The sequence below is a fragment of the Notolepis coatsorum genome, assembly GCF_963971535.1.
Source record: "Notolepis coatsorum genome assembly, chromosome: 20".
Lineage (NCBI taxonomy): Eukaryota > Metazoa > Chordata > Actinopteri > Aulopiformes > Paralepididae > Notolepis > Notolepis coatsorum.
In genome coordinates, this window is record NC_140184.1 from 15,256,187 (window position 1) to 15,278,453 (window position 22,267).

A 22,267-nucleotide genomic window follows, 5' to 3' on the forward strand; every position below is an offset into this window, starting at 1 on the left:
ATTACGTTGTATACAGGTGAAAACAGGAACAGATTGCAAACATGCACTCTCATACACACACACACACACGCGCGCGTGCATGCACACTACTGACCCACAGTTTTAGGTAAAATTGGAACCACACACACACACACACACACACACTACTGACCCACAGTTTTAGGTACAAATACAGACACACACACACACACACACACACACACACACACACACACACACACACACACACACACACACACACACACACACACACACACACACACTTTGCTCAATGTCCTCTCTGTCCTGTGACCAGTCCACTGACCTACCATCACATTTCGCTTAGCTGACAGCTGACGGCTTCAAGCTATTCTGATGTGCAGGACTTGACAAGTCTCTCTTATTAAATGCATACTGTAAGAGACTACATCCAAGATGGCAGGACAAAACATGCTTACATCACCATAAAGTCCTATAGTGTTGCTAGACGACAGAGACAACCGAGAGGGGACATGTTGACAAAAAAAGCTATGTATTAACATAATTATGTGCTTGCAGACATGAAATGGGGATCTGGACCTTGGAGGCTGAGGTAAAACATGTGAACCTTCTCTGAAAGGCCATCTATTCCTACAGATGTATTTCACCTCAGGGCTAAACTATGCAGGGCTAAGACGATGAATAAACCATGGAACGCCATAAGGTGGATGTTATACAGGAAAGCTGTATCATCACACAGCATCCAGCCTCATCTGTAAGATAATAATATAATAAGCTTCATTTTGTGTAGCGCAATTCATATCAAATATTTTTCAATGTGCTTCAGATCCTGAATGACTGAACGATCATCAGTGGAACCCAGGTAAAGGCAGTGGAAGCCAGGTACATGTAGAGGCAGTGGAAGCCAGGTAGAGACAGTAGAAGCCAGGTAGAGACAGTGGAAGCCAGGTACATGTAGAGGCAGTGGAAGCCAGGTAGAGACAGTGGAAGCCAGGTAGAGACAGTAGAAGCCAGGTAGAGACAGTGGAAGCCAGGTAGAGACAGTGGAAGCCAGGTAGAGGCAGTGGAAGCCAGGTAGAGGCAGTAGAAGCCAGGTAGAGACAGTAGAAGCCAGGTAGAGACAGTGGAAGCCAGGTAGAGACAGTGTAAGCCAGGTAGAGACAGTGGAAGCCAGGTAGAGACAGTAGAAGCCAGGTAGAGACAGTGGAAGCCAGGTAGAGACAGTAGAAGCCAGGTAGAGACAGTAGAAGCCAGGTAGAGACAGTGGAAGCCAGGTAGAGACAGTAGAAGCCAGGTAGAGACAGTAGAAGCCAGGTAGAGACAGTGGAAGCCAGGTAGAGACAGTAGAAGCCAGATAGAGACAGTGGAAGCCAGGTAGAGACAGTAGAAGCCAGGTAGAGACAGTGGAAGCCAGGTAGAGGCAGTAGAAGCCAGGTAGAGACAGTAGAAGCCAGGTAGAGACAGTAGAAGCCAGGTAGAGACAGTGGAAGCCAGGTAGAGGCAGTAGAAGCCAGGTAGAGACAGTAGAAGCCAGGTAGAGACAGTAGAAGCCAGGTAGAGACAGTAAAGCCAGGTAGAGACAGTGGAAGCCAGGTAGAGACAGTGGAAGCCAGGTAGAGACAGTGGAAGCCAGGTAGAGACAGTAGAAGCCAGGTAGAGACAGTGGAAGCCAGGTAGAGACAGTGGAAGCCAGATAGAGACAGTAGAAGCCAGGTAGAGACAGTGGAAGCCAGGTAGAGACAGTGGAAGCCAGATAGAGACAGTAGAAGCCAGGTAGAGACAGTGTAAGCCAGGTAGAGACAGTAGAAGCCAGGTAGAGACAGTAGAAGCCAGGTAGAGACGGTGGAAGCCAGGTAGAGGCAGTGGAAGCCAGGTAGAGGCAGTGGAAGCCAGGTAGAGACAGTGGAAGCCAGGTAGAGACAGTAGAAGCCAGGTAGAGACAGTAGAAGCCAGGTAGAGACAGTGGAAGCCAGGTAGAGACAGTAGAAGCCATGCAGAGACAGTGTAAGCCAGGTAGAGGCAGTGGAAGCCAGGTAGAGACAGTGGAAGCCAGGTAGAGACAGTAGAAGCCAGGTAGAGACAGTGGAAGCCAGGTAGAGACAGTAGAAGCCAGGTAGAGACAGTAGAAGCCAGACAGTGGAAGCCAGGTAGAGACAGTAGAAGCCAGGTAGAGACAGTGTAAGCCAGGTAGAGACAGTGGAAGCCAGGTAGAGGCAGTGGAAGCCAGGTAGAGACAGTGGAAGCCAGGTAGAGACAGTAGAAGCCAGGTAGAGACAGTGGAAGCCAGGTAGAGGCAGTGGAAGCCAGGTAGAGACAGTAGAAGCCAGGTAGAGACAGTAGAAGCCAGGTAGAGACAGTGGAAGCCAGGTAGAGACAGTGTAAGCCAGGTAGAGGCAGTGGAAGCCAGGTAGAGACAGTAGAAGCCAGGTAGAGACAGTGGAAGCCAGGTAGAGACAGTAGAAGCCAGGTAGAGACAGTGTAAGCCAGGTAGAGACAGTGGAAGCTAGGTAGAGACAGTGGAAGCCAGGTAGAGACAGTAGAAGCCAGGTAGAGACAGTGGAAGCCAGGTAGAGACAGTAGAAGCCAGGTAGAGACAGTGGAAGCCAGGTAGAGACAGTGTAAGCCAGGTAGAGACAGTGGAAGCCAGGTAGAGGCAGTGGAAGCCAGGTAGAGGCAGTGGAAGCCAGGTAGAGACAGTGTAAGCCAGGTAGAGACAGTGGAAGCCAGGTAGAGGCAGTGGAAGCCAGGTAGAGACAGTAGAAGCCAGGTAGAGACAGTAGAAGCCAGGTAGAGACAGTGTAAGCCAGGTAGAGGCAGTGTAAGCCAGGTAGAGACAGTGGAAGCCAGGTAGACAGTAGAAGCCAGGTAGAGACAGTAGAAGCCAGGTAGAGACAGTAGAAGCCAGGTAGAGGCAGTGGAAGCCAGGTAGAGACAGTAGAAGCCAGGTAGAGGCAGTAGAAGCCAGGTAGAGACAGTAGAAGCCAGGTAGAGGCAGTAGAAGCCAGGTAGAGACAGTGGAAGCCAGGTAGAGACAGTGGAAGCCAGGTAGAGACAGTGGAAGCCAGGTAGAGACAGTAGAAGCCAGGTAGAGACAGTGGAAGCCAAGTAGAGACAGTAGAAGCCAGGTAGAGACAGTGTAAGCCAGGTAGAGACAGTGGAAGCCAGGTAGAGACAGTGGAAGCCAGGTAGACAGTAGCACACGCACGCACGCACGCACGCACGCACGCACACACACACACACACATAGAGTTAGGGGTTTGATTCCCACTCATACTTATAATGTACCCTGAGGCTATAGGTCTTAAATAAACCTGTCCTCCCAAACGTCTAATGGGGATCCATATAAACAATACAACGATAAACCACCGACAGCACTGCTGTTACGTCATGTTGTTACTGAAGTCCATTTCAGATAGGTGGAGGACAGAATGCTAATATCTTTTTTTTAAATGCAAAATTCTAAAATGAGGTATGGATGTAGTGCAAATCTTTTTGTAATACATAGATTAAAAGATTTGCACATACATTGTGTACCTCATTGTTTGCATTTTAGTTTAGTCGTTTAGTAGTTTAGGTTGTACTTTAGCACACAACAGAATCATGGAGGAAGCCTGTTGAAATGAGAATGTACTCACACGTGGGTAAAGTAAAGGACAAAGAAAAGATTACACTGAAATAAAAAAGGGTAATGCCAAAGGTAATGCCTAGGTTATTGGTCAACTAGTGGTTCTGCACTGTCTAGACTAGGACTGAATGACTAGAGCAGGGGTTCCCAAACTTTTCAGGCCGGGACCCAGAAAATAAGGCGTCAGAGAGCCGCGGCCCAATGCCCATCGTCAGGCTTTTTATTTTGTATTTTTTGCCAGGGGACCGATTTTTTAAGCCAAATATCACTTCAATCCTAGTTAGTTCAAGTTAGTTATTCATTTATATGTGCTATTTATGAGAGGGCTAACTTGTTGCAAAATAATAATGATAATAATAATAGCCTCATTAAAATACTATTGTTGCTTCGGTTGTTTTCAGCGTTTTATGTGCATAATCTGTTATTTAGTTTGAAATGTTCGTTGAAATAAGTAGATTTTTCGTTTTTGTTTATTTATTAAGTTAATATAAAACCATATAGTCACATTTTAGAATACAATAGAATAGAATTTTAGAATACAACTAGAAACACTGTCCTGGCCTGCTTCTAAGTTCAGTGGCCTGACAAAAAAATAAAAAATAAACAAAATTGGAAATCATCTCGCGGCCCTCCTGTGGCTGCTTGCACCCCACCTTTGGGTCGCGACCCCGACTTTGGGAACCACTGGACTAGAGGACTAGAGGCTTCCTATAGCACACAGGAATAGAAAGTGTTTTGAAAACTAGAAAGAAGTGTTATAGGAATGCCTATATTGTCATGTTAACTTGATGATAGCGTATAATGAAAAAAGGAAAAAGACAAATGAACTTGTACTATACAGTACGGTTGTGTTCAGGGAAAAAAAAAGTCTATCCTCAACCCTAATCGCGATAATTCCTGAAGGTTTAACCCATGTTGTCAAGCAATGAACAAAGTAACAAAAACATCATTGTTTCTCAAACATTTTCATGTCAATGACCCCCAATTTGACCATGTAATAAGCCAGGGACCCCCATCTGAGAATATAGTTGTTGCAAGATGTGATTCAATCCAGAATTCCATAACCGTCTACACTGTACTTCTAATGAATACAATATGAGGGGAATTAAACTACCTAATAGACATTTTGCTGGAGACCCCCTGGAACCTCCTCTAAGACCCCCAGGTTGTAATTCCAGTAGTGTATTCAGCCACAGACTCATATCCCCCGACACACCACTAACCGCCTCGACCAGTCTTTCGTGCCAGCGGCCATCATGCTCCACAACAGTGGGCAGGGACCGCTGCCAGCAGCCAGAGAACTAGTGGCAGCAGAACTCGAGAACTACTAGGAATGTCTGATCACTGAGTGTGTCTGACTCTTACCACTTAAACTGCACGGACTACAACGTCTAACATGTATATTGTTATACATAATAATAATAATAATAATAATAATAATAATAATAATAATAATAATAATAATAATAATAATAATAATAATAATAATAATAATAATAATAACTTTATTTGTATAGCACTTTTCATATAGAGGTTGCAGTTCAAAGTGCTTCACAACAGTAAAAAATACAGGCATAAGCGGGCATAAAAAGATAGACAGGTAGCAAGGTATGGCAAATCACAGTGTTTCACATTAGGATCTAGCATCCCAATAGGCTCTCCGCTTACAGTTTTCAGTAACACAAATAGTAAAAATAGTTTAAAATGATTCAGTTTAAAAATAGTAAAAAAATTATAAAATAGAACGGACATAAAAAATACAGGCATGAGCGAGCATAGCAAGGTATGGCAAATCACAGTGTTTCACATTAGGATCTAGCATCCTAATAGGCTCTCTATTCAGTAATACAAATAATCACAGTGTTTCACATTTGGATCTAGCAAATAATAAAAATTGTTTAAAATGATTCAGTTTAAAAATAGTCATCAGTAAGAAGTAAAAAGTGCAATAACCGACACATGAATTTGATAGGCAGTGTATACGAGTAGGCAGGGTAAGAATAGTGCAGGTAAATACAAGTTGTCAGGATATCCCTGATGTTTCCTCTTGCCACTAGGTGGTAGCAGATATCTATCAGTGAAATGCCTGAGCAAAGAGTTTTAATATACTTGTTTCTTTGTTTATTTGCATTGCGTACAGCTTGTGTTATATTACGTTTCATTGTATTTTCTTGTATTTTCTTATTCTTGTGGCCATCTTGGTCTATATGTCATTTGTCAAGTAATTGGTCAAGTATATTATTATATACTTATTGTTATGTGTCTTGTAAGCCCATATGGGCTGGGCATACACCTGTATGTAAGACAAAAAAAAAAAAAACATCAAATCAAATCAATGTATCATGCAAGTTAGGGTACCTTGTGTATACTGCACCTGTGTATACTGTATGATACTTACTCATAGTATATATTTCAGATTCTAAGTGTTATTGACCATTGTAACATATAATATAACTGCTGGGGCATGCAGGGCATCATTCCATCTGCACCTTTGATTACACTGCCTATACTTGCTCAGATGTTTATATTTAGTTAATTATATTGTTTATATTGTTTACACTGCTTATTTGTATCTGTACTATCATTTTATTGCCTATAATGTCTTCTACTATTACCCTGCCCATACCAGTACCTCCCCTCCCCCCTCAACCCATGCTGCGATGGCGGCATGATGCCTGAATTTCCCCAAGGGGATCAATAAAGAAATATCTTATCTTATCTTATCTTATTCTGGTTCTTGAAGTTTAACACTTTAACACTTCTGCATCCTGTACCACTCATTGCATCAAAGTAGACCAATATGGCGGTGAAGTGAATGAGGCGAATTATGGTTAATATATCAACCCACCTTTTCGCACTGTGTGGAAGTCTCAGTTTATCTATAATAAATAGGGAACTTGCACTGCAAATTATTTAAAGGCATAACACTGTGATAAAATCACTCATGCCAAATGGTGCTGTGAACAGGACTGGAAACCTAATGTTGAGTCTTTCAAGTAGGGTCAGGTGATAATTCAATATCACCATAAATATGGTCATGAATTAGTGATTTTGTGATGAAATTATGGTATGGATATTAAAAAAGAAAAAATCCAGATGATTATCGTGATATGAATTTCTTTCATTATCGCCCAGTTTCCAGTCTCTGGACTCAGTGGACCTGACTCTTCCCATGACTGGACAATAGAGTCTGTATGGACTCAGTGTAGCGGATGATAACGCGGCCATAAGGGCACCATGGGTGGATGAGTCCCTTATAACACCACCGGGGCCAACCGGCCAAACGGTTCAGACACGACAACAGATACCATCAACGCAACCAAACCATAGTCATGGCTATCCAAAGCGCTTTACAATTTTGTTTCTCACATTCACCCATTCACTCACACATTCACACACTGACGGCAGAGGCAACCATGCAAGGTGCCAACCTGCTCATCAGGAGCAGTTAGGGGTTAAGTGTCTTGCTCAAGGACACACTGCCCGGGAGGAATCGAACCAGGAACCTTCTGATTACCAGACGACCGCTCTATCTCATATCGCCCCCAAGTCATGTACACCCCCCCCTATTCCCAACCTATTTTCCCATGTTGTCTTCTGAAAGTAAATTTCATCACTTGTGATTACTGATATGGATTTTCTTTTATCCTCAGTTTTGTTAAGATAAAATCCATTAAATCTGAGAACCATATTATATTTGTTCCCCAAACACCTGTACCTGAAACAGAAGTAATATATCTGTGTATCCGTAGCTTGCATGTCCCTCCACATGCAGCAGGGTTCTGTTACATCCTGGCTGCTGCATCCATCCATCCATCCAGCAAGTCAAGCCTGCCTACATTCCCAGGTATTAAATGGTGGTGGCTTGTGGTCCGGGATGTTATCGGATACTATGAGGGATCCCACTCCTGTGATAGGATGACGGCTGAGCAAGCGGTGCAGGTCAGGTTTCACCAGTGGCAGTGGAACGTGCTTTCATTCCAAAAGCCAAAGCATCTGTTTACAAAATACCAAACGCTATATAGAAAGAGGGGCGAATCTCTGTCGTCACTGTCGTGCGACGGTGTAAATCAAAGGACATGCGTTTGTTTTGGCAAATTATTCTGCTCTGTGCGACAATAAATAAATAAATGATATGTAATTTAAAACCAAAACTAAGGCCTCAGTATGAGTTTAAGATGTTAACATGGTCATGTTTGTTGAATAAAATAAGAAAAAAAAGGTTTTTTTTTTTACTCTAGATTATTATTTTTTGATCCCGATCTTCTGAAAATCATGTGATATGCCCCCGATCACGTGATCTGATCGGGACATTATGGTGTTTTTGTTTTGTTCTTGACTTATTGTGATGTTCCTTCTTGACTTGTTTAAAGAAGATGTGTCCGGCCCATGGGGACATTAACGTGTGTTGTCGGGCCTTACAAATAAATTTGATTTGACTAATTTAGGGACATCATAAATAGCCATCATATTGATTTACAGTTGTAAATAGCCATTACACACACCCTGACATAGTTACATCCTTTACTAGCCTTCATTTTAACTAGCAACCATAACATGGCACATGCACTAAATTGGTTTAATTTTAACTGATAATATTATTGTATGCAGTTTAGGCAATACACATTTTCATTTGTCTAAAAAGGAAACCAATTACAGATACATAAATTTCAAGAGACCCATCTTATTTTGTCTTTTGTACATTTACTATTGCTCTTTAATAAAGCAAAAATATTTCTCATCCAATCAATTAATGGATGGAATAATCGGCAGGATACTCAATCGCTAAAATAATTGATAGCTGCATCCCAAAACATCAAACATCTGTCACCTCAGAAACCCTTCGCTCACAAATCTGAAACAGACAATCCCTTTGACCAATCAGAGTCCAGTCTTTGTGTCGTCTCTCCCTGCCCCTCTCTCCATTACGACATTCCCCGCCTCCCTCCCTCTTCTATTTCTGCTCACAAACCCTCTCTGATGTGATTAGTAGGGCTGATGATTCCACTTACATAACGGCATCGCATTCATTCACAGACAAACCACGACTGTGGCAGCAGGTCACTCAGAGACTTGCTCATCTCTCTCTCTCTCTCTCTCTCTCTCTCTCTCTCACTCACTCACTCACTCACTCACTCACTCACTCACTCTCTCTTTCTCTCACTTACTATCTCTTCCCTCTCTCTCTCTCTCTCTCTCTCTCTCTCTCTCTCTCTCTCTCTCTCTCTCTCTCTCTCTCTCTTCCCTCTCTCTCACTCACTCTCTCTTCCCTCTCTCTCTCTCTCTATATCTCTCTCTCTCTCTATCTCTCTCACCCACTCATTCCCTGTCTCACACCCTCCCTCACACACTTCCCCTCCATTGCCCTCGACTTTCCTACCCCACCTCTCTCTCTCACACACACACACACACACACACACACACACACACACACACACACACACACACACACACACACACACACACACACACACACACACACACACACACACACACACACACACACACACACACACACACACACACACACACACACACACACACACACACACACACACACACACACACACACACCTTCCCCTCAACAGGCTATTAAAGTAACATCAAGGGATTAAAAGGAAGTGGGTCAGTGGAGCATTGGGGAAGAGGGGCAACGAAAGACACACAGATGCACGTGCGCACACACACACGCACACATACTTACAGTATACTTTACACACACTCATACCGGCACACCTTAAGGTACACACAGCGCGCGTACACACAAACACTGACTGTACTGTGACTAGGGATGCAAATTTAGATTTGGATGAAAGCCTGTGAACAAATGTACACTATTATCAATTATAATAGAAATCATGTACAATCAATGAGTCCCTCAGACCAGGGCTCTAGCTTAAGGACCTCCCGTCATCCCAGGGGCTGATAAATATAGGATCGGGGAGGATGTAAATTCATTTTGCGACAAATTTGATGAGATACCACTGCTAAAGTTACAATGAACGGCGATGAAAACATTTACATACAAAAAAAACTCCTTGGGGGAGCTCCAGTAGCTCACCGCATATCTCGGCGCTATTTCTGCGTCGGGGAAAACCGTGCTGCGTCACGGATCTGGTGGACAGGAGTTCAACCTGTTTCTGTCGGTCATGCTTGACCAGAAAAGCGATAAACGCTAAAAAAAAAAAAAAAAAAAAAAACTCCTTGATAACATACACACACACCAATCAAAACAGTTACTAAATATACACCCACGCAAACTAAGTAGCTAGACCCGCAAATTGTTACTAAGTAACGTTAGCTAGACCCACAAAATCCTATCAGATGCCTGTCACCGCCAGTATTGACTGCCAGGATACTGCAATTACATCAAGAAAACACAGTAAAGCCAGACCCTGAACCACCAGCCTCTGACCTCATGACAGCCGCAGCTGTCAACCAAAGTCAACGAGGTAAGCTTGCTAGTATTAATGTTAACGTTACCAGTTAACTATTACGAATATTTGATGTTAACGGTAATGTTACTGCTGTTTGCTTGCTAGCTAAAGCAGCCGACATTTGCATTTACAGTGACGATAATGTTAATTATGAGGAGTCAAAATCCTACAGCTAGACACCCCATCAAGCAGGCACAATGAAAGCAAATCCAATTTTGATACCAAGACTTAAATAAAGTGGTGAGGGCAAAGAAATTATAAAAAAAATAAAAGACACAACGCAGACAGAGAGACACAGCCAGACACAGGCCCCGTTTGACAAGACGGAAGAAGCAAACAAACAAGTAAGTATTTTCCTCACATTTCCCCCCCTGGACTTGCAGGCAGCATGTGTCTGGATACGCACCCATCACACTGACTCCCAGCTCCACAGAAGCGCAGGAGGCCCAGGCAGCTCTATCACACTAACAGGACGTGACACCATGAGCCACACAAATGAGATCTCTATACTCTATACGCCAGCTTGGCAAGGCAGACAGACAAACCTCTCTCTTGCTCCAACATCAGCCAGATGCGATAACAAACACGAACCCCGGTGACTCTCGCAAAACAACAGCAACTTTTTTGGTTTCACATCCGAGAGAAGAAAGATAAAAAAGGAGAGTAGGGGTGTGGAAATGTCTCGATTCTAAGATGCATCGCGATGCGGACGTGGCCGATTCTGCATCCATGCAGTGATAGAACATAATCGATTATTAAAATAAAATAAATAATTTTACTCTATTGCTAGCTTTTATGTTCTTTTACAATGTAGCGCTTTGGGATTTGCTCCACAACTATAAAGCGCCCTACAAATCAAATATATTATTATTATATTATTAAAGCTAGTGCTCTGGTCATGCATTCACTCAACTCATAGAAAATACAGCATCAGGCTATTCTAAAAGTATTTGATACTAATGATTTAAGAACTTTCTAAATAAAAGTAAATGTATCTGACTGCTTGTATTAATTGATGACAAAGTAGCCATGTGCAGTAATATAGATTATAAAATTGAGGATGTAATATATTATTGAGTATATTATTGACCTGCATCGAGATGCATCGTAGAATAGAATCTAATCGAATCGTGGACAGCTTAATCATAATCGAATCGTGGACAGCTGAATCGTAATCGAATCGTGGACAGCTGAATCGTAATCGAATCGTGGACAGCTGTATCGTAATCGAATCGTGGACAGCTGAATCGTAATCGAAACGTGGACAGCTGAATCGTAATCGAATCGAATCGTGAGGCTAGTGAAGATTCACAGCTCTAAGAAAGAGAGGCTCAGAGTTGAGCTCACGGTTCAAAGTGGCACTGCTGAGCCCATATCTCTTCCTGCCATGGAGATGAGGACCGCCACCAAGGTTAATTGGAAAAGTATTAATGTCATAAGTGCTAATAGGTGTGAGGCAAAAGGGTGGCGGCTCCACTGCTGAGCAACCTCTCCTCCTGCTAGGCGGGGGGGCGACAGTGGGTCGGGAGGTAGAGCAGTCGTCTGGTAATCCGGAGGTTCCCGGTTCGATTCCCGCTCCTCCCGGGCAGCGTGTCGAAGTGTCCTTGAGCAAGACACTTAACCCCTAATTGCTCCCGATGAGTAACTTGCATCGTTGCCTCCGCCATCGGTGTGTGAATGTGTGAGTGAATGGGTCAAATGTGAGGAAGAAATTGTAAAGCGCTTTGGATAAAAGCGCTATATAAAAATGCAGCCATTTTGTCAGTTGAGTCAAGGAGAACTTCCTTTGGACAGGAAATAAATGGTGAATGGTAAATGGACTGCATTTCAGTGTTTCCCACAGGATTTTAAGAGACTATGGGGGGTGAACCTCCGACCCTCTAGGGGGGTCCGGGGGCATGTCCCCCCTGAAATTATAATTTTTGTACATTTTAAAGTTAAATGCATACATTTTTTGCACTTTGAGAGCAAAATAAAGAGGCTAGATCTATGATGAACTTTGTGCTCAAAACACAAAATCGACTAGACTAGTGCTTCCCAATCCTCTCCTCAAAGCACCCCAGCCGTTCAATGTATTTGTTAAATTCCACCACCAGCACACCTGATTCAACTTAACTAGCCCTTTATTAGTTGAATCAAGGTGTGCTGGTGGTGGAATTGAACAAATACATGGAACGGCTGGGGTGTCTCGAGGAGAGGTTTGGGAACCACTGGCACTAGAGCATACATTTGAGCCATCAAAAAAATTAAGCAAAAGTGGTTACCTGGGTTGAACTGGTTTATTTTTTAGAAAATACAAAAATATAGTGGATTACTATTACGACTACTAACACTGCCAATACTACTGATACATCCCTATTGGCAAACTTTATATTTAAAAAAAAAGTAAAAAAAATAAAATGTTTATTTTTTTTTTACTTATTTTTTTTGTTCATTATACAACTGTGGCCACCACAGTCTAGGTAATTAATGGGAAACCCTGCATTTTATATAGAGCTTTTATCCAAAGCGCTTTACAATTTCTTCCTCACATTTTACCCATTCACTCACACTTTCACACAACGATGGTGGAGGCGAAGGTGCCAACCTGCAATTTTAGGGGGCAGTCAGGGGTTAACGCTGCCAGGGAGGAGTGGGAATCTAACCAGGAACCTCCGGGATTACCAGACGACTGCTCTACCTCCCAAGCCGCTGTCGCCCCGCCGGGAAGTGAAATTAATGTTGATTTGATTGAACTAATTAGCTCAGTTAGAACAGATATGATTCAGTCAAGTGACCAAAGACGAAGCTATAAAACACAAGAGATTTGCAACATTTGCAATATGACAGTGAGGGATCCAGTGCTATAATGTAGAGTACCTAGGCCAGTACCCTCTTCGGTTTATCCATCGGTTTGGTTTTTTTCAACGCTTTTTTCAGTTATTTCCTGATCATTTACAAGTACATATCTGTTAACACATTCGGGGCCATTGGAATTCCCCAGATAGCTATAGCTACGCCAGCTTTCCATTACACACTTTCACTGTGTGTCACGTTGTTTGTAGAGCTAAATCTATATTTTATATTATAGCTATGGATACAATATCATGGTCATTTGACAGTAAGAACCTTCCGTTCAAGATGCAAAAAATAAATAATTTTTCCATCCATACGTTCCCGTTTTATACCGTGGTGAATATGAGTGTTATTTCGGAATGATCGGGGCTAATTCCTGTGAGGCTATTTATAAGCCACGACGTGTATTATACCAATCCATTGGTGTTTTGTCCCTACAAACGCTACAATAAAGAAATCAAATGCATATGATCTATATTATGTTTCATCGTGAATGCATGAAAGGGGGGGGGGGGGGGGGGGGGCGTTTCTGATTAATTGATTGCCAATAACGGCATTTGTTATTACCACAACATACGCTGATCAGGGGGATGGCTATGAAATCCTTGCACGATCAAGCTGAAATTGACGTTAAATTGTCCTTACCTGTGGCCGGTGGGATTCCAAAAAGAATATTCCAATTATTTGATTGCCATCTGGTAGATCATATGTCCATTTGGTCGACGACATAACCCACCACAGCATAATGAATCGGGGGTCCCGAAAACTATTGAACGCGATCGGATGAAGCCCTAGGTTCAGGTTAGTAGAAAAGAGCACCCAGAGCGTTTTCACTTTTCAGTGTGGCACCCGGTCTGGAACAGGGGTTACTGCATTCTCGATACAGCGCCACTAGCAGGATCTGGCCGGTACTGCATCTTCGGAGTCCCAATATGCCTTTTCCAGGCAAAATACAGCTGGTAAGTACACATACTATCGATAATCTAGCGTTTATTTGAAAACTATTCATAAATCAGCCGAAAAATGACAACGCGTTTTGTGTATTCCACTAAAGAGCTATTATCACGGAATTTCTCTGGAATTACTAGAAATCTCCAAAACTATACTTGTATTCAAAACGGTATAAAACGGAAATGTACCAATGAAAAAACTATCCGTTTCGTACATGTTGACTGCAAGCAAGTCATTGATAAGCGAGGGGTGTTTTAGACCCATAGCCATAATTTAAGATATAGTTTAAGCCTTCGCAAATTTCCCCGACCTCCCATTGACTTCCTTATTGGCTTAGCTTAGTTAGCTTAAGCAGCTAACGTAACGTTAATTTAGGTCTGCCCACGCGACGTGGGCATAAAGGAATGGCGACAATGCAAAGTATGTTAGATGCATTTGACCCGTTGCGGGGAAAAAACTGCACAGACTTATATCGGGTCGCAACGTGTTTTGTGTATTCCACTAAAGAGCTATTATCGCGGAATTTCTCTGGAATTACTAGAAATCTCAAACTATCGGGTGACAACGTGTTTTGTGTATTCCACTAAAGAGCTATTATCGCGGAATTTCTCTGGAATTACTAGAAATCTCCAAAACTATACTCGTATTCAAAACGGTATAAAACGGAAATGTACCAATGAAAAAACTATCCGTTTCGTACATGTTGACTGCAAGCAAGTCATTGATAAGCGAGGGGTGTTTTAGACCCATAGCCATAATTTAAGATATAGTTTAAGCCTTCGCAAATTTCCCCGACTTCCCATTGACTTCCTTATTGGCACGGTAGCCATAATATGGTCACGTGGCACTGAATGTGTTAAGCACTAGATTTAAAGAGGTGCTTCTTCATGATTGTATGTAGGAAACACAAATCAACTAATACATTAGTGGACAAACTATAACAACAAATATTTACAAGGACAGCTATTGCTATGTTTCTGTCCCAGGTAGCGGAGTCTGGCTGCTGTGCTGTAATGTGGTACGAAATGATACGGTATGGTACGGTACGGTATGGTATGGTATGGTATGGTATGGTATGATATGGTATGATATGGTATGGTACGGTATGGTATGGTATGGCATGGTATGGTATGGTATGGTATGATATGGTACGGTATGGTATGGTACGATATGGTATGGTATGGTATGATATGGTATGGTATAGGGGTGGGAATCACCAGTTTCATCACGATACGATACAATATCGATTCTTAGACAACGATACGATATTTGCTGATATCACAAAGTCTGCCACGATACGATACGATACAATTCGATTCAGGTGCCTGCGATCGATATGAGACGATATTATGTGCCCATTTAACACAATCAGTCACATTTAGATCAACTAAAAAAAGGCTACGGAAATATCAATTGACGTTTTATTTTTGAGCTCTTCCAGACATTTAAATTAAAAACAATCTATTGTTTTTAATACAAATAGACCTCCTTTTCACTGTAAAGTGCCACGTTTTTATATATTGAGCTTTAAACTTTAAGTAAAATGTTTTGGAACTCACAACACGCAACCTAAAACCCCTCCCTCTCCAAAACTGTTCCTACAATTGTTTTATGTTGCATGATGATCATGAATACATTTATTATGTATCCATGTTTAAATATCAACATTATCTGTCCATCCTCAGTAAATAATATCAATATAATAATACTCCTGACTTCATCTGGTCTTTTCAAACACACACACAGAATGCCCCTCCCCCAGTCCCCACACACAGAAAGGTAGAATGCCCCCGCCCCCCCCTTCCCCTCTCCTCTCTCCTGTTCTTTCACGGTTAGCTGCTTAGCTTAGTTAGCTTAAGCAGCTAACGTAACGTTAATTTAGGTCTGCCCACGCGACGTGGGCATAAAGGAATGGTGACAATGCAAAGTATGTTAGATGCATTTGACCCGTTGCGGGGAAAAAACTGCACAGACTTATATCGGGTCGCAAAATAGGCGCTCTGTAGCCCTGCTCTGCCGTAATGTCTACACGGCGTTTCACAATACTGGGCGGATACGACTCGCAGGATCAAAATAAGAGTATCGCAATATGAATCGATCTTTTTACGTTGCTTAACATAGGATACAAAACATACAATACAATACATAACAAAACAAAACACAGGACAAAACAAATTATACACTTATACACTGACAGACGCTCTCCCAAGCTCACCCCCACAAGCCACACTGATTCCTCCCAAGAGGATCACCAATATATATATGTTCCCATATAAAACACATACAAAATGATAATTTGATCTGTAAACAACATGTAAGTATGGTATGGTGTGGTGTATTATGGTATGGTGTGGTGTATTATGGTATGGTGTGGTGTGGTGTATTATGGTGTGGTGTATTATGGCATGGTGTAGTGTATTATGGTTTGGTGTAATATGGTATGGTGAATTATGGTATGGTGTATTATGGTGTGGTGTGGTGTATTATGGTATGGTGTGTGGTGTATTATGGTGTGGTGTGGTGTATTATAGTGTGGTGTATTATGGTGTGATGTATTATGGTGTGAGTGTATTATGGTATGGTGTGGTATGGTGTATTATGGTATGGTGTAATATGGTATGGTGTGGTGTATTATGGTGTGGTGTATTATGGTATGGTGTGGTGTATTATGGTATGGTGTGGTGTATTATGGTGTGGTGTATTATGGTATGGTGTTGTGTATTGTGGTGTGTTGTGGTGTATTATGGTGTGGTTTATTATGATATGGTGTGGTGTATTATGGTGTGGTGTGGTGTATTATGGTGTGGTGTATTATGGTATGGTGTGGTGTATTATGGTATGGTGTATTATGGTGTGGTGTGGTGTATTATGGTGTGGTGTATTATGGTATGGTGTGGTGTATTATTGTATGTGGTGTATTATGGTGTGGTGTATTATAGTGTGGTGTGGTGTATTATTGTGTGGTGTAATATGGTATGGTGTGTTATGGTGTGGTGTAATATGGTATGGTGTATTATGGTATGGTGTGGTGTATTATTGTATGTGGTGTATTATGGTGTGGTGTAATATGGTATGGTGTGGTGTGGTGTAATATGGTATGGTATGGTGTGGTGTAATATGGTATGGTGTGGTGTAATATGGTATGGTATGGTGTGGTGTATTATGGTATGGTGTGGTGTAATATGGTATGGTATGGTGTGGTGTGGTATGGTGTGGTGTGTAATATGGTATGGTGTGTAATATGGTATGGTGTGGTGTAATATGGTATGGTATGGTATGGTGTGGTGTGTAATATGGTATGGTGTGGTGTACTATGGTATGCTGTGGTGTGGTGTGGTGTAGGGCTGACCCCTATTAGTCGAATAGTCGACTAATCGATTGAAAGTGGCCGTAGTCGACTCCCAACCTCTTAGTCGAATGCAAAAAAATATATATAATAATAATAATACATTTTTTTTTTGTTTGTTTTATCATTCAATCTTTCCAAAAGAAAAGAGGCCTAGAAGTGTGGCTAACGCTAATGGCATGCATACCAGAGGCTAACTGCCTAAGAAAACAGGCACAGAGGCACTGAAAGAGGATTTCACCCATCTAATGAACACACTAGACTAGACAAATATCAAGATGTATCCATCAGTGGACCAATTGCATGCTTTTGCAGAGGTCAAGAAGCCTTCCGTCGACTCCTTCAGACATTAAGCACCCCCCACAGCCCAAATGGAATGATACAAAAAAAAATGTAAAATAAAAAAATATTATACTTATATATATTTTTGTATAGTCGACTAATAGTCGACTATCGGCTAATTTCGGCCAATCAAAGTCGACTATCCAAATCCTTAGTCGGGGACAGCCCTAGTATGGTGTAATATGGTATGGTATGGTGTGGTGTGGTGTACTATGGTATGGTGTGGTGTATTATGGTATGGTGTGGTGTAATATGGTATGGTGTGATGTATTATGGTATGGTGTGGTGTATTATGGTGTGGTGTATTATGGTGTTGTGTAATATCCTATAGAATGGTGTGGTGTATTATGCTGTGGTGTAATATGGTATGGTGTGGTGTAGTGTATGTATTATGGTGTGGTGTAATATGATATGGTGTGGTGTAGTGTATGTATTATGGTGTGGTGTAATATGATATGGTGTGGTGTATTATGGTGTGGTGTAATATGGTATGGTGTGGTGTATTATGGTGTGGTGTAATATGGTATGGTGTGGTGTATTATGGTGTGGTGTAATATGGTATGGTGTGGTGTATTATGGTGTGGTGTAATATGGTATGGTGTGGTGTAATATGGTATGGTGTGGTGTATTATGGTGTGGTGTAATATGGTATGGTGTGGTGTATTATGGTGTGGTGTAATATGGTATGGTGTGGTGTATTATGATGTGGTGTAATATGGTATGGTGTGGTGTATTATGGTGTGGTGTATTATGATATGGTGTGGTGTATTATGGTGTGGTGTAATATGGTATGGTGTGGTGTATTATGATGTGGTGTAATATGGTATGGTGTGGTGTATTATGGTGTGGTGTAATATGGTATGGTGTGGTGTATTATGGTGTGGTGTATTATGATATGGTGTGGTGTAATATGGTGTGGTGTAATATGGTATGGTGTGGTGTATTATGGTGTGGTGTAATATGGTATGGTGTGGTGTATTATGGTGTGGTGTATTATGATATGGTGTGGTATGGTCCTGCAGGCCACCCGGGTGCTCCTAGGAATTACCGCCCACAGCTGGTGCTCAATCATTTCACTCCCCACTGGAGAGCTAATGAAGAGGTAGAGAACTGTGGTCACATCCTCACACACATGCACGCACACACACACACACACACACACACACACGTCACACACACACACACACACACACACAAACATAAACATGCGGAGAAATCCTGAGAGAGAGAGAGAGAGAGAGAGAGTGAGTGAGAGAAAGAGAGACAGGGAGGCAGAGAGAGAGGCGGATATAGGGAAGAGAGAGTGAGTGAGAGAAAGAGAGAGAGACAGGGAGGCGGAGAGAGATAGAGAGACAGGGAGGCAGAGAGAGAGAGAGGTGGATAGGGAAGAGAGAGTGAGAGAGACAGGGAGGCAGAGAGAGAGAGAGAGAGAGAGGAGAGAGAGAGAGAGAGAGAGAGAGAGAGAGAGAGAGAGAGAGAGAGAGAGAGAGAGAGAGAGAGAGAGAGAGAGAGAGAGAGAGAGAGAGAGAGAGAGAGAGAGAGAGAGAGAGGAGAGAGAGATATGGGTTGATGGAATGACATTATGGAGGCTGATTTGGTGTGTGTGTGTGTGTGTGTGTGTGTGTGTGTGTGTGTGTGTGTGTGTGTGTGTGTGTGGCAGCCCGAGGTCTTGGAGATCTGGTTGGCTGATCCCCCTTGCGGGTGGCACCGGCCTGGGGTCGTTTTGGCCGGCTCACCCTGAAGCTGTGGAAGCCTACTGTACGTAGTGGTGCTGGCACAGCCCAATAAGGTGGTGTCAACCTGTGGTCGGTGAGCAGGGGGCGGGTGTGGTCGACTAAGGTGCACCTGACACCCAGAGGGTGGTGTCAACCCCCTAGGTTGAGCCGACACCCCAAAAAAGAGCAGCCGAAAGCCTTTGAAGCAACGCTTAGGTTGAAACTGCCCTGTGAGGAAACTCCCATTTGTGGATGTGAGAACCTGTCAATCTCAAAGACAACTTTGACAGATTCCCTCACAGAGATATTCATGTTACATAGTATGGCGATGCCCTCAAAGAAATGGCATGAATGTTATTTTATCATTGAGAATGTCATTACATTTAAGTAAATGAGCACTGTTTGATAATGCAACCGTGTGGTGATGTAAAAATATTATATATTATTGGTTCAATAAATGTCAATAGTTGTTTTAAAGGATTATGCCTTTATCGTGTTCAATAAAAGTGTATTTTCCAAAATTCTGAGACAGCTCATATGTAAGCTAGACAGACGTTTCCCCTTTTCATTACTGTGCAAAAATATGCACTGTATGTACTTGGGCCTTGAGAGCCCTTCTGGTGCCAGCAGACACATAGGAACCTCCTGGCAGGGTGCGCTTTGCGAGTGCACAAATAAAATCTCGACACGGCTACAACTCCATCCTAGGGGAAACACTGGATGAACAACCTCTGGCTGAATTAATGTGGAAAATGTTTTTCTTTCCGACTTAGATAATCATATTGCTGTATGTTTTCTATTATGTAGGCTATATTCTGAGGAATGATGAGAATGAAGTGGAGAAAGTTCTGCGGTGAGAGGAGAGAGAGAGAGGGACGAGCCAGCTTTACTTTACTAAAGAGCCATTTTCATTATCCTGATCAGAGATTATTCTGCTCTCTCGCAAATGCCCCCAAACATTAGTTAATTCAGTTCAGCACAACACAGTTTACAAAGCCAGACGATGTGAGAGTGTGAAGAATTGAAACTCTGTCTGTGAGAGCAGACAATACCATTGAGCGTCTGTGTTCAAAGTCTTTGAAGGAAGTAAAACAACAAAAGAAAGAAAGAAAGAAAAGAAACTGCTCAACAAGCTACCCGGCAGGTAGGTGTTTGGCTTTAAGCTTGGCTAGGACTTCTGAATGGGATGCCCTCCACTGAACTTCTTGGTCTCATCTGTCTTATCTGATCAATCTCAGACAACCAGGAGGCGCCCATCAAAGCTGCTCTCCCTGCTAACCTCTGACTCCTCATCCTCTCCCCCACCGACGTGTGTACCGCACTGAGCAGGACAGATGCACGTAAGGCTGCTGGCCCTGATGGCATCCCCGGCCGTGAACTCAGGAACTGCGCTGAGCAACTGACCGAGGTCTTAACTGATGTCTTCAACCTGTCACTAGCCCAGGCAGTTGTCCCAGCGTGCTTTAAAACCACCTTCATCGCGCCAGTTCCAAAAACACTCCTCTGCCACAAGCCTCGATGACTTCTGCCCTGTTGCGCTCACCCTCATTATCATGAAGTGCTTCGAGAGGCTGGTCCTGGCTCACCTCAAACACCAATTTTTCTGTGAAGGGCGGCTGGGTGGCGCAGCGGATAAGGCGCTCGTCACCAACGCAATAGACACTGGTATCGAATCCAGCTGTCAGCGTTGCTTCCGGCTTGGCCGGCCGTCATAATGGCTCGATTGGCAGAGTCAGCGGGAGGGAAGCCGGTGGATGGGTCTGGGTCGTTGTGGACAGCGACTCCTACAGTTCGGTCGGGGTGCCTGCACAGCGAGGGAAGGATCTAAGAGAGGTAGTGTGATCCTTCCACACGTTACACTCTCTCCGTGAGAGTCCGCGCTGCCAGGTGAAAAGAAGTGGCGGAGGAAGCATGTGATAGTCTCCGCCCTCCCAGACCGACGGTAGGGGGTAGAGTGCGCAACGTCCAGGAAGGGGATTGGGAATATGCATAACGACTAACATTGGGAGGGGAGAAAAACAGAAAAAGAAGAGGAAAAAAAAAAATATATTTGCCTAATGTGAGAACAGGAGCAAGGAGGACGCTATCTCCTCAGCGCTACATTTAGCCATCTCCCTACTGGATGAGAGCAATACCCATGTGAGAATTCTGTTCATCGACTTCAGCTCAGCATTCAACACCATCATCCCCTCCAAACACATGTCCAAACTTGGTGACCTTGTGGAAACCAAGGACCTCGACATGAACCACTCTGTCTGCAACTGGATACTTGACTTCCTAACTAACAGACCCCAATTGTTAGGATAGACAATCTCACCTCCTCCACCGCCTAGTTTATCACTGGTTAAGCTTAGGCGACTCTTTCGAAGTTGGTTAAGGTTAGAGTTTGGAATCAGGGCTGGTGTTCTATCGCCCTGCTCTAAGACAAACTCTAACCTTAACCAACTTCGAAAGAGTGCCTAAGCTTAACCAGTGTAGAAACGGGCGTCGGCCAATTAGAGAGCGTCTCTGCAAAATGCGGCTAGGTTTAAAAATAACGCCACTCATATACATGGCACCAACACCATTATCAAGTTTGCAGACGACACAATGGTGGTGGGCCTCATCAAAAACAACGATGATTCAGCCTACAGAGAGGAGGTCCAGCACCTGGCAGTGTGGTGCGCCGACAACAACCTGGCCCTCAACACCAAGAAAACCAAGGAGCTCATCGTGGACTTCAGGAAGACTAGAGCCGGTGTGCACGCCCCGTCCATATCAACGGGACGTTAAACCCTTTCACTGCCGCACGACAATACACAGAGGGTTAACCCTTTAACTGCCACACGACAGCCGGTTAACCCTTTCACTGCCACACGATAGAAGGTTAACCGACCGTCGGTTGTGTGATAGTAAAGGGTTAACCTTCTGTTGTGTGGCAGTGAAAGGGTTAAACGGTGTTAAGCGGTTTTAAGGCTTGACGTCGAGATGAAGAACCAACCAATGCGTAGCAGGTATTTATACACAAATACCTTGGCCACTAGCCAAAGACAAACAT